We start from the raw sequence: 12,502 nt of genomic DNA, 5'->3' as shown, positions 1-12,502 counted from the left end.
GCCTTGTGTCAGACACAGCAGAATTAGTGCATAACTTTGGTGCGTAAATATTACAATGTCTTTAAATGCATTAAAATGGTTCACTTTAAATAATGTACTGAACTAGACAGGAACATTAGCAATCTTTCAAACAGACAGCAGCTATTAATGGATTCAGTAAAGATAAAGGAAACGTCTAGGTTACATATGGTAACCCTCGTTCCCTGAAGGAGGGAACAGAGACGCCATGTCGAGACCGACGAATAGGAATCTCGCTAGAGAGGCCAATCTACTTCGAGTGAAACTAAACGAGCCAATGTACATTGGCGTGCAATCATTTGCATCAGCTGTTCAGCCACGGAGTGCGTGTATATAATGAGCAGCAGGTGCGATTGCATTTCAGTTTTTTGCTGAGGAGCCGAGCCAATAAGCTGGCTTGAGGGAACAAGGGTTACCATATGTAACCTAGACGTTCCTCTTCAGTCGGTCGGTCGACGCAACGTTGAGACTGACGAATAGGAATCCCTACCAAAGGGCCACAGCTGCTGACCCCATCCAGCGCCCTGTGCAAGCCTCTTGCCCCTTCTTGCCTGGAAGGACGATAGGAGTTCACATCTGTAGTTCGGCTCATTTGGTCCGGACCAAGGGCGAAAATTTTACTTTGTAGTATTTTTCAAGTCAAGTCAAGTCAAGTCAAGTCATCTTCATTTATATAGCGCTTTTAACAATGTAGGTTGTTTGAAAGCAGCTTTACAGAGATAAGCGTATAATTTAAGGTAACAGAGATTGTTTTGTAGAAGTTATTTTTCAGCTAAAGTTAGTTTTGATTGATTCGCTTCCGTCGCAACGATCATTTGTTATTAAATTAGGGGCCGCTAAGACGACACCATTCTCTCTACACAGACTTTAAACGCGAACCTGTGATAAACGCTGATGGCGTTCACATGCGCATTAAGAATTGGTTCTATAGTTATGTGCGTTTGAATATATGTGCGCAGGTTTGTAATTCCCTACAAACCAAGCCTAAACAAAGTACTGGTCTCATAAATTTTGATATAGAATTTTATTTTGTCACTTCGGCAATTTTCCCGACAACGCTTTATCTGGAGTAGTAAAGGGATCTTCCATAGGGAGAGACTAGTTGGCACTTCAACACTGCGTTGTCATCGGGTCCAGGCGAAGGTCCTTCGTCAGATCTGGATCCGGCAGGCTGTGGGAAAACCTCAGGATAAACAAAGACACTAAAATTAGCGTAGATGCCATTCTTCTTATGATGTAACGAGTACATCAGGATTTATGGGAAGTGTTCGAAATTGCGAAATTTTTTGTGAAAATGTATGCAATGTTTAATAGGGAGCCAGTGCAGTGTTGACAGAACCGGGCTAATATGGTCATACTTCCTGGTTCTGGTAAGAACTCGAGCTGCTGCGTTTTGAACTAGCTGTAGTTTGTTTATTAAGCGTGCAGGGCAACCACCCAGTAGAGCATTACAATAATCTAACCTTGATGTCATGAACGCATTAACTAATTGTTCCGCATTTGTCAATGAGAGCATATGGCGTAATTTAGATATATTTTTAAGATGGAAAAATGCGGTTTTACAGATACTAGACACGTGACTTTCAAATGAAAGATTGGTATCAAAGAGCACACCCAGGTTCCTAACCGACGACGAAGACTTAACAGAGCAGCCATCAAGTGTTAGACAGTATTCTAGGTTATTACGTGAGGAAGTTTTTTGTCCAATAATTTGAATCTCTGTTTTTTCAGAATTTAGAAGTAGGAAATTACTAGTCATCCATTTTTTTATATCAGCTATGCATTCTGTTAATTTTGTGAATTGGTAAGTTTCGTTAGGTTTTGAAGAAATATACAGCTGAGTATCGTCAGCATAACAGTGGAAGCTAATTCCATGTTTCCTAATGATATCTCCTAAGGGTAGCATGTACAGAGTGAACAGCAACGGTCCTAGTACTGAGCCTTGTGGTACACCATACTGAACTTGTGATCGATAAGACATCTCTTCATTTACTGCTACAAACTGATAACGGTCAGATAAGTATGATTTAAACCATGCTAATGCAATTCCACTAATGCCAACATAATGTTTGAGTCTATTTAAAAGAATCTTGTGGTCAATGTTGTCAAATGCAGCACTAAGATCAAGTAACATTAATAGAGAGATACAACCACGATCGGATGATAAGAGCAAATCATTTGTGACTCTAACGAGAGCTGTCTCGGTACTATGGTATGGTCTAAATCCGGACTGAAAATCCTCGCAGATATCATTTCTTTCAAGAAAGGAACACAGTTGTGAGGGTACTGTTTTTTCTAATATCTTTGACAGAAAAGGCAGATTCGAGATCGGCCTGTAATTGACTAATTCTGTAGGATTTACAGATTTACATTTTTGCGGTTTTTTAACAAGCGGTTTAATCATAGCCAGCTTAAAGGTTTTTGGTACGTATCCTAGAGACAAAGATGAATTAATGATAGTAAGAAGAGGATCTATGACCTCTGGAAGCATCTCTTTCAGTAGCTTAGTCGGTATAGGGTCTAATATACATGTTGTCGATTTAGATGAATTAACGAGTTTGCAAAATTCTTCCTCTCCTATAGCAATAAATTAATCAAAATTTTCCTCAGGGAGACTAAAATGCACTGCCTGATGCGATACTGTAGTAGACGGTGGCATAGTTATAATTTTGTCCCTGATATTATCAATCTTATAAGTGAAGAAGTTCATAAAGTCATTACTGCTGTGTTGCTTGGAAACTTCTGGGCTTGAAGCCTTCTTTTTAGTTAGTTTAGCCACTGTTTCAAATAAATACCTAGGATTATGTTTATTTTCTTCTAATAGGGTTGAAAAATAAGCAGATCTAGCAGCTTTTAAAGCCTCTCTGTAAGTAATCGAGCTCTCCTTCCATGAAATCCGAAATACCTCTAGTTTTGTTTTCTTCCAGTTGCGCTCCATTTTTCGGACTGCTCTCTTAAGTGCCTGAGTGTGCTCATTGTCCCACGCCGTTGGGACTATTTTCTTTAATCTTCTTTTAGCGCAACGGAGCAACTGTGTCTAAAGTGCTGGAAAAGAGAGAGTTAAAAGTTTCTGTTGCAATATCAAGTTCTTCTAAGCTATCTGGGATGCTGAGATGATGAAACTGATTAGGAAGATTATTGATAAAGCAATCTTTAGTGGCAGAAGTGATAGGTCTAACATATTTATAACACGGAGTCGGCTTTGCAGTCTTGGCTAAATGTAATTTACATGAGACTAGATAATGATCTGAGATGTCATCGCTCTGCTGCAGAATTTCAACGGCATCAACATCTATTCCATGTGATAATATTAGATCTAGAGTATGATTACGAGAATGAGTAGGTCCTGACACGTGTTGTCTAACTCCAATTGAGTTTACAATGTCTTTAAATGCCAATCCCAATGCATCTTTTTCATTAGCTATGTGTATATTAAAATCACCAACAATTAGTACTTTATCTGCAGTCAATATTAATTCTGATAGAAAGTCTGCAAATTCTTTGATAAAATCTTTATGGTTCCCTGGTGGCCTGTATACAGTAGCCAGCACAAATCTCAAACGTGATTTATCGTTTGCACTATATATTTTTACATTAAGCACCAACACTTCAAAAGAAGTATATTTAAAACTAGACTTCTTAGTGGTTTTGAAAATATTATTATAAATCACAGCAACACCTCCCCCTTTGCGTTTCAGACGAGGTTCATGTTTATAACAGTAATCTTGCGGGGTGGACTTATTTAAAGTAATGTAATCGTTTGGTTTTAGCCAGGTTTCTGTCAAACATAGCACATCTAGGTTATTATCTGAAATCATATCATTAACAATGAGTGCTTTTGGACTAAGCGATCGAATATTCAGCAACCCAAGCTTTAGCATTTGCTCGTCTGTATTATATCAGTTTTTTATTTGTTGAACATCAATAAAAATTTTAACCTTAGATGGGTTTGGACGTTTTTTGGATTTCCAAATTCGGGGAACAGACACAGTCTCTATATGATGATATCTAGGTGAAAGAGGCTTTATGTGATGGGATTTATCTGACCTTGGTTACGCGAGGCCGCTAGCAGACAGTCGGTTAAGCCAGTCTGTCTGCTTCCTGACCTGGTGCCCAATTTGTCATTTTTTATCTCTAAGACTATGAGCCAAATTACTAGAGAGAAGAGCAGCACCATCCCAGGAGGGATGAATACCATCTCTTTTCAACAGGTCAGGTCTGCCCCAAAAACTTTTCCAATTGTCTATGAATTCTATGTTATTACGCGGACACCACCTCAACAACCAGCCATTGAATGAACACAATCTACTAACTATTTCATCACTCCTATGAACAGGAAGAGGGGCCAGAGCAAATTACAGTGCTTGACATCGTACTTGCGAGTTCACACACCTCTTTAATATTAATTTTGGTGATCTCCGACTGGCGGAGTCGAACATCATTAGTGCCGACGTGAATAATGATCTTAGAGAATTTACGAGTAGCATTAGCCAGCACTTTTAAATTTGCTTTGATGTCAGGCGCTCTGGCTCCCGGCAAACATGTGACTATGGTGGCTGGTGTCTCTATTTTCACGTTCCGTGTGATAGAATCGCCAGTAACTAGGGCACAATCAACAGAATTCTCAGTGGGTGTTTCACTGAGCGGGACAAATCGATTTGTTATGGTAATCGGAACGGAAGAGTGGTTTTTTGATCCGCGACTAGAGCGATCCCTCACTGTCACCCATTTGCCTTGCTGCGCAGGCACTAACTCAGCCGGAACCGCATCATGTAAAGAGTTCATGCTAGGCGCATCCAAAATAGTACCTAAAGCTCTAGCACTCTTACTATCCTCAATTAAAGTTTGGATGTGTGTCTCTAGTTCTGAAATCTTCTCCGTCAGCCTAACTGTCTCCTTGCATTTATCACATATAAATCCTATATTGCCGACAGAGAAGGCTATGCAAAACATGTGGCATGAAGTGCAGGTGACAATAACAGGACAAGACATTACTCACCGTGTTTGTTGACTGATTCTTACTCACCTGGGCTTTTTATGAACTCAAAGGCGCGCAAGAAAAATAAATAAATAAAAAATAACTTAACAGGCTAGCGAATTACTAGCGTGTTGTGCTAATAATAACGGAAGCTAGTGATGTCAGGTTAATCTGAGATGTTGGGTAATCTGTATTTTGTAGTCAGGCGATTGTCGCATTCACACCTGCCCAAACGAACTCTAGTGCGATTCAACCGAACTAAATGAGGCAGGTGTGAAAGCACCTTCAGTGCTTCTACCCATTTAGGGTGAGAACACGGAAGGAGACCGGCCGGTCTCTGAACAACATGGTTGTCACCCGGCCTGAACTCTAGGCACGATTCGTCGACTGAAAATACCTGGAGGTCCCCTACCCTCTTGATAGAGGCCAGTGCAACCAGCAGCAAAGTCTTCATGGAGAGAAGCTTTAACTCTGCTGATTGCAAAGGCTCAAAGGGAGCATCCTGGAGTACTTGGAGCACCAGGGAAAGGTCCCAAGAGGGTATGGAGGGGGATCGAGGAGGGTTTAACCGTCTCGCCTCCCTAAGGAACCTGACGACCTGGTCGTGCTTTTCTACTGTTTTGCCATCTATGTGGTCGTGATATGCTGAAATAGTGGCAGCATGTACTTTGAGGGTGGAGGGAGAAAGCCTTCGTTCCAACCCTTGCTGCAAGAAGGAAAGCATGCACCCTATCGAACATCTTCGGGGGGTCCTCTCGGCGAGAAGAACACCACTCGACGAACAGGTTTCACTTCAAGGCGTACGCACATCTCATAGACGGCGCCTGCGCTGAAGTGATGGTGTTAAGTACCTCTGGGGGTAAGTCACCTAGAACCTTTGTGTCCTGTCCAGGGACCACACATGGAGTTTCCAGAGGTCCAGACGCGGTAGCCATAGGGTGCCCCGTCTCTGAGTCAGAAGGTCCTTCCTCCGAGGAATGGGCCAGGGAGGGACTGTCACGAGGAGCATGAGTTCGGGGAACCAGGTCCGGGTGGGCCAATAGGGAGCCACCAGATAGACCTGCTCGTCGTCCTTCCTGACTTTGCACTGGGTCTGTGCAAGTAGGCTCACTGGGGGAAATGCATATTTGCAGAGGCCCCGGGGCCGGTCCCTGAGGAGGCAAACAGGTTTTAAGCGGCTCAGAGCGAGACGTACTGCTAGCAACTCGAGGCAGTTGATGTGCCAATGCAGTTGGGGGCCCATCCACACCCCTGACACTGCATACCCGTTGTATGTGGCACCCTAGCCAGTGGCAGAGGCATCTGTGAACACCACAGCATACCTGGACACCTGTTCCTGTCTGCAGAAATGAGGGGTCTGACCACAGACTGAAGGTCTGGCGGCGCGCCGGTGTGATTATCACCTGGTGAGTGCCGTGATGCCACGCTCATCTCTGGACTTGGCCATGAAGCCAGTGCTGAAGCGGTCTCATATGGAGCAGCCCGAGCGGTGTTACTGATGCTGCCGCTGCCATATGCCCCAGTAGCCTCTGAAAGAATTTCAGTGGGACCGCTGTCCTGCCTTTGAATGTATTCAGGCAGTTCAGCACCGACCGAGCGCGTTCCTCTGTGAGGCGCGCTGTCTGTGTGACCGAATCCAACTCCATACCGAGAAAAGAGATCCTCTGCACAGGGGAGAGTTTGCTCTTTTCCCAGTTGACCTGAAGACCCAACTGGCTGAGGTGCCTGAGCATGAGGTCCCTGTGTTCGCATAACTGATCTCGAGAGTGTGCTAGTATGAGTCAGTCGTCAAGATAGTTGAGGATGCGAACGCCCTGTTCTCTCATGGGAACAAGGCCCCCCTCCGTGACTTTCGTGAAGACACGGGGAGACAGGGACAGCCTGAAGGACAAGACCCTGTACTGATATGCTCGACCCTCGAACGCAAAGTGCAGAAACGGCCTGTGTCGAGGGAGAATCGAGACATGAAAGTACGCATCCTTTAGGTCGATCGCTGCAAACCAATCTCAGGGACGGCGTTAGCATTTTGAACGGTAGCTTGTGGAGACTCCGATTCAAAACTCGCAGGTCCAAGATTTGTGAACACAAATAAAAGGGAACAAAAGATTTTCTACCTGGCCCTCTTCCGGGGGAGGGAACGGTGCGGTAACCATCTCCTGGAGAGCAGTCCCATCCATCTCCGGGTCGCCTGTCCTAGGGCCGCTTACCCCTGGCTTTGCAACTGGATCCTCGGCGCCGCTTAGGTGGAGGCTTCTGCTGCGGCACGGGAGCAAGAGCAGATGCAGGAGGATGCCCCTGGCGATGAGCAGACTGAGGGGCGCAGGTGATGGGGTGGAGGCAGCAGCTGACCGTCGCGGCAGGATGTGTTTAATTGCCTCAGTCTGCTTTTGTACAGCCGAGAACTGCTAGGCGAAGTTCTCGACCGCATCGCTGAAGAGGCCGGTCTGGGACATGGGGGAGTTAAGGAACCTGACTTTGTCGGTCTCCCTCATGTCAGCCAGACACAGCCAGAGATGGCGTTCCTGGACCACCATAGTGGACATCGCACGACCCACCGACCGCACGGTCACCTTCGTCGCACAAAGTGCAAGGTCCGTCGCGGCACGAAGTTCATGAAGAACTTTGGGATCGTGACCACCCTCTTGCAGGTCCTTCAGTGCCTTGGCCTGATGGACCTGCAACAACGTCATAGCGTGTATGGCAGAGGCGGCTTCCCCACAGGCTTTGTAAGCCTAGTCGGTTAACTCCGACGAGTACTTACAGGCCCAGGAAGGGAGACACGGCTCTCCGCGCCAAGTGGAGTTAGGGCAGAGCTGCATTGCAATGGGCCGCTCCACTGGTGGGATACGCGTGTACCCCTTAGCCACCCCGCCATCAAGGGTGTTGAGGGAGGAGGAGCCACCGGGACGGTTTCTGGCAGTGATAGGTGCCGAATCGTCATCCACAGAGAAGTCTGACCCACCCTCCAATGCAACGACCAACGTCTGTTCATCGTGGGGAGCGCCGAAGGAAACGACTGGTACACACCTCGTGGATGGTCCAGCACGTTCCATCGGCGGCTCTACTGGCTGCGGAGTGTGGGACGGAAGAAGGTTCCTAGGGGGTTGGTTCCCCGAAGGAAGCGCGCTCACCGTAATCCTCAGGTCACCCGCACCACTGCCTGAAGCAAACCTCTGAGGAAGGTTAGATCGTGGCAGAGGCGCAGGGACTCTGCCCCTTTGCAGGAACGAGAGTCTAGACCGAAGCTCCTGAGATGGTCACCTTCTCACAATGGGTACATGACTCATCCAGGAATGCTGCTTCAGCATGTTCAATGCCCAGACACACGATGCTGCGTTCATGACCATCCCGCGATCCCAGGTAACAACCTATGGAAGAAATGTAATATGTTTTATATGTTTGCATAACCTTTAAAGCATATAATCTTAGAAAACATGACTGGACAATGAGAAATGTGTGACTAATGTATGACTGAGACAAAGGGCCTTTACTCAAGGGTAGTTGGATGCAACAATGTGTTAATTATGGGACATGTTGTTCATTTAGCCACTCTGATAACATAGAGGAAGTAACAACTATAGAAAAAGGAGGATGCAACAATGCGTTAGTTCACTCTGATGACATAGAGGGAGTCACAACTATAAAGGAGGAAGGATGTCCTCCATTCACTGTCACACTCTGCAGCCACTCTGTATGACTGTATAATTGCTGACCTTTCCTTGTAAGGGAATAAATAATCTTTAAAGACAATTTGCACGTTTGTCTATTATTCAGTGATGTAACATTGTTTGCCACTACAATTTGGCGTAGTCGGCAGGATAAGAGACAAACATGGAACATGGAACAAACATCCAGAAACACACAGGTAGAGTGACATCTTTAAAAAGACGCGCTCCACCCATGTAAGCTCTTTCAGGGGACTGCTCTCCTTGGTGCTGAAGCGAACGGTCACCGCGAACACAGAAAGGGAAGTGTGCAGCCTGTCGTGCACTGTCTCTCTCTCTCATAGCGATCTTACCAGTCGTAAAAACGGCTTTTCAGCGCTCTTGGCGCACCGTACCAGCTGTAAGAACAGCCTTTTTGTTTTGCTCAGTGACAAACACAAACACAAAAAGACAGAAAGAGAGAGAGAGAGAGAGAGAGAGAGAAAAGTCGACCCTGCTGCGCTGTTTTGCCCGCACCAGACGTGAGAGATCCTCCTGGAGAGCTCGTTCATTTCATTTGTAGACACTCACTGAAGAGAACAGCATCAAAACGCTCGGCTCCGAAGCAAAAAGCTGAAGTGCATGCGCTGCGTGGCTGAACAGCTGATGCAAATGATTGCACGCCAAAGTGCATTGGCTCGTTTAGTTTCACTCGAAGTAGATTGGCCTATTCGACGGTCTCAACGTGGCGCCGACTGACCGACTGAAGAGGAACTTGCAACCCTAGTTGTCTACCCAGCTAACAAAAATATGTTCTGTTTTGCTAATGTTCCCATTAACATATATGTATGTTTCTCTGAACATTTAAAATGTTTTTAATGTTTTGAAAACATTCTATTTGATCATTTTGCAAACATACAAAAGTAACCAAAAGTAAACATTTAAAAAGCATTAGATGAATGTCCAAGACATTTAAAGAAAAAAAATGTTCAATGAATAACGTTAAATAATGTTTTTGTGCTAACATTTTGAGAACACTTTCTGTTTTTTTTCATAACTTTGAGAGAACCTTGCCAGAACGTTCCCTGTGAGGTGGGTAAACACATCTGAATATGTGTATCTTCATGTCATTTCTTCATTTCACCTTTCTAATTTCACTTCATTTTCTTTTCTTTTTTCATATTTAAAGAGATAAATGTATCAATAACCTTCCTTAAAGGGATAGTTCACTTTGAAATTAATTTTTGGTATGTTTTAGCTTACCTCAAAGGCATCCAAGATGTAGGTGTCTTTTTTTCCGGAGTAGTTTCAATTTTGATATTTTTAGGTCAAACCGTTCTTGTCTGTCAGTCATATAATGCAGGTCTATGGTCACTGTCTCAAAACAGCATGCACAAAGTCCAAATTAAACAATTCCCCATCGTCCAAATTAAACAATTCCCCATCGTAAGTACACATTGATGGCTTAAGACACGAAACGAGCGGTTTGTGTGAGAAAACGAACAGTATTTATATAGTTTTTGTCCTCTTGTAAACACACACACCCAAATGATCAGAGGACGCGGGTGCTTCGGTCTGCGCAAGCGCCGGAAAGCGACGGAAAAGGTCAGAGGGCGCGGGCGCTTCGATCTGCGCAAGCGCCGGAAATTATCTCTCGCACGTGTACGTCACTCATTGTTTACACAGAACAGAGATTGTAGGTAAGACGGCTAATCGAAATGGTTCTAATTTGCGCTTATCCAGGATGTTTAAACCGACGTAAAAGAAAACAATTTCGTATGCTCGCGCGAACTCATCCGGGAGTGGTGAGTTTTCACGAATTCCCAATTTATAATCCTTCCCTCTTGAAGTTCTGGGGCCTGTTCTTCGTACGTTGCTTAAAACATCCGAGATCAAATGAGACATCCAAGATGATATCATTGTGCTAATCATGATCTGGCTAACTCGGTTCTTCGAACACACTTGCCGGATATGATTAGTATAGCTGGTTTGAGTCATCTGAGATAATTGCGCGTTCATGCGCTGGTTAAAAGGGGATATGTATCGATAGTAGAAACATTGATCAGCAACGCTGCTATTGGCTGCTCAGCGTAGGCGTGGCCAAAGAGCGCGCTCAGTTTTTCTCCTTAGCAGAGCAAGAACTAATAGTCAAAGTTTATTCGGAATTTTAATGTTTAATTAAAACGCCAGGGAACACCTCAAAGTCTGCAAAAGCCAGGAGAGAGGGCTGGCAAAAAGTAGCAGACAATTTAAATCCGTGGCCATGTTAGATGTTTTTATCACTTATTAGCCTATATTTTTGTATTTTAATAATTGCATAATTACTTTGTTCATTGTAATGTCAGAGTCACCACACTAGAACATGGGAACAAATAAAAGTGAAGTACAAAAATATTCTACATAATGGTATTTTTTGTTATATAGTCTCTTTTATAAAAGGCACTGTTAAATAAATGGTTGTCAGATTATAAAAGCAACCAAGAAAAAGGCTGAGAAAAGAAAAGATCTTAGTAGCCTACACTGTAAAATAATTTTTGCTGCATTAAATTAAGGCCGTATAGTCATTTCAACTGTTAAATCTTGAATGATGAATTGCTTTGACTTGTGAAAGTGAAAACTGATAAACTTATGTTATGTTAATGTAAAAATATTAACACTTGTATCTGTTCCCAAGAAAGTGGTGGGCACTGGTGGCTGAAATATGTGCAGTAAGTGGACATTTTCTAACTTTCCAAAATAAATAAAGTTGTCCATTTGTTTCCATTGCACTGGACAGTGAATAAACCCTCTCAGATAACTGTCATATGGAGGAACTAGCCTACCTGCAAGCGCATAAATAACTTTACTTAATATATACTTGTATGCTTTATGGCTGCAATATAAGTTGCAGGATTCCACATCTACAGAAAGGCCTACAGAAGAGTCTGCACAGACAGAGGAGACATAGGCCTACAGGTGGGCAGTGTATAGCCAACTTTTCCTTTTTATTTGTTGCATGAGGCATGTGTCTAATATCACTTGTTGCAGGCACTTGACCACTGGCTTTTCTTTACAAAGAACAACTGAAATAAAACTCAAGGAACTAAGCATATTTGTATTTTATTAAACATTTAATGAAAAGTGTTTTTTTTTGGCAATGTTGTGTAATATGGCACATGCAACAATGTCACAGGCCCTGTCAGGTGTGCAACCCTCAGACTTTTCAGACACTGACATCTTCCCTTTAGTTAGCCAAAGTTCATTTCAATGTGTGCCCTTGTCCTGGAGCTGCATTGTAACTGGTTTGGGTCAATGGGGTTATAAAACACCTGTCTGCAGGCAGGAACATGTCATAATCACCTATGACAAAATGCAGTTCTGTTAGGATCAGCATAAGTGTATGTAATACAGTGAGCTTGATATTTAATTGTGCAACTTTTCTTACCACTTTCAAATAATGTGCATAAATGTGAATCTCTGAAAATGCTTAAGTCATGCACAGACCCTGGCCATTTTGCTTTCACATTTGTGATATGGAAGATTTTAGTCAACTGCCTTCTTTCTTTTTTTAATATATAATATTACTAATCTGGAATATTAAGAATCACAATAGTAACTGGGCTGCACATTTACATTGTGAACCCTCTTTCTGTTCACATAATCCCCTTATTGAGGCCTTGATAGCAGTCTATGGTCTAGCCTATAGTCTACCAATCACGTTAGTGAAGCCTGAGTGACATACTGTAATCGGCATGGACCATGGTCATGATTGCATGATCTTCATAAAAAATTATGATAGCCTAAAAAAAAAAAAAATGCTTTAAAAAAAATGCTTTACAACATTGGGTCTTAAGTGGCTTGGAAATTCCACAAAAAAAACAAC

The sequence above is a fragment of the Rutilus rutilus genome (assembly GCF_951802725.1).
Source record: "Rutilus rutilus genome assembly, chromosome: 17".
In the NCBI taxonomy this organism is placed as follows: domain Eukaryota; kingdom Metazoa; phylum Chordata; class Actinopteri; order Cypriniformes; family Leuciscidae; genus Rutilus; species Rutilus rutilus.
This window is presented reverse-complemented; position numbering follows the sequence as displayed.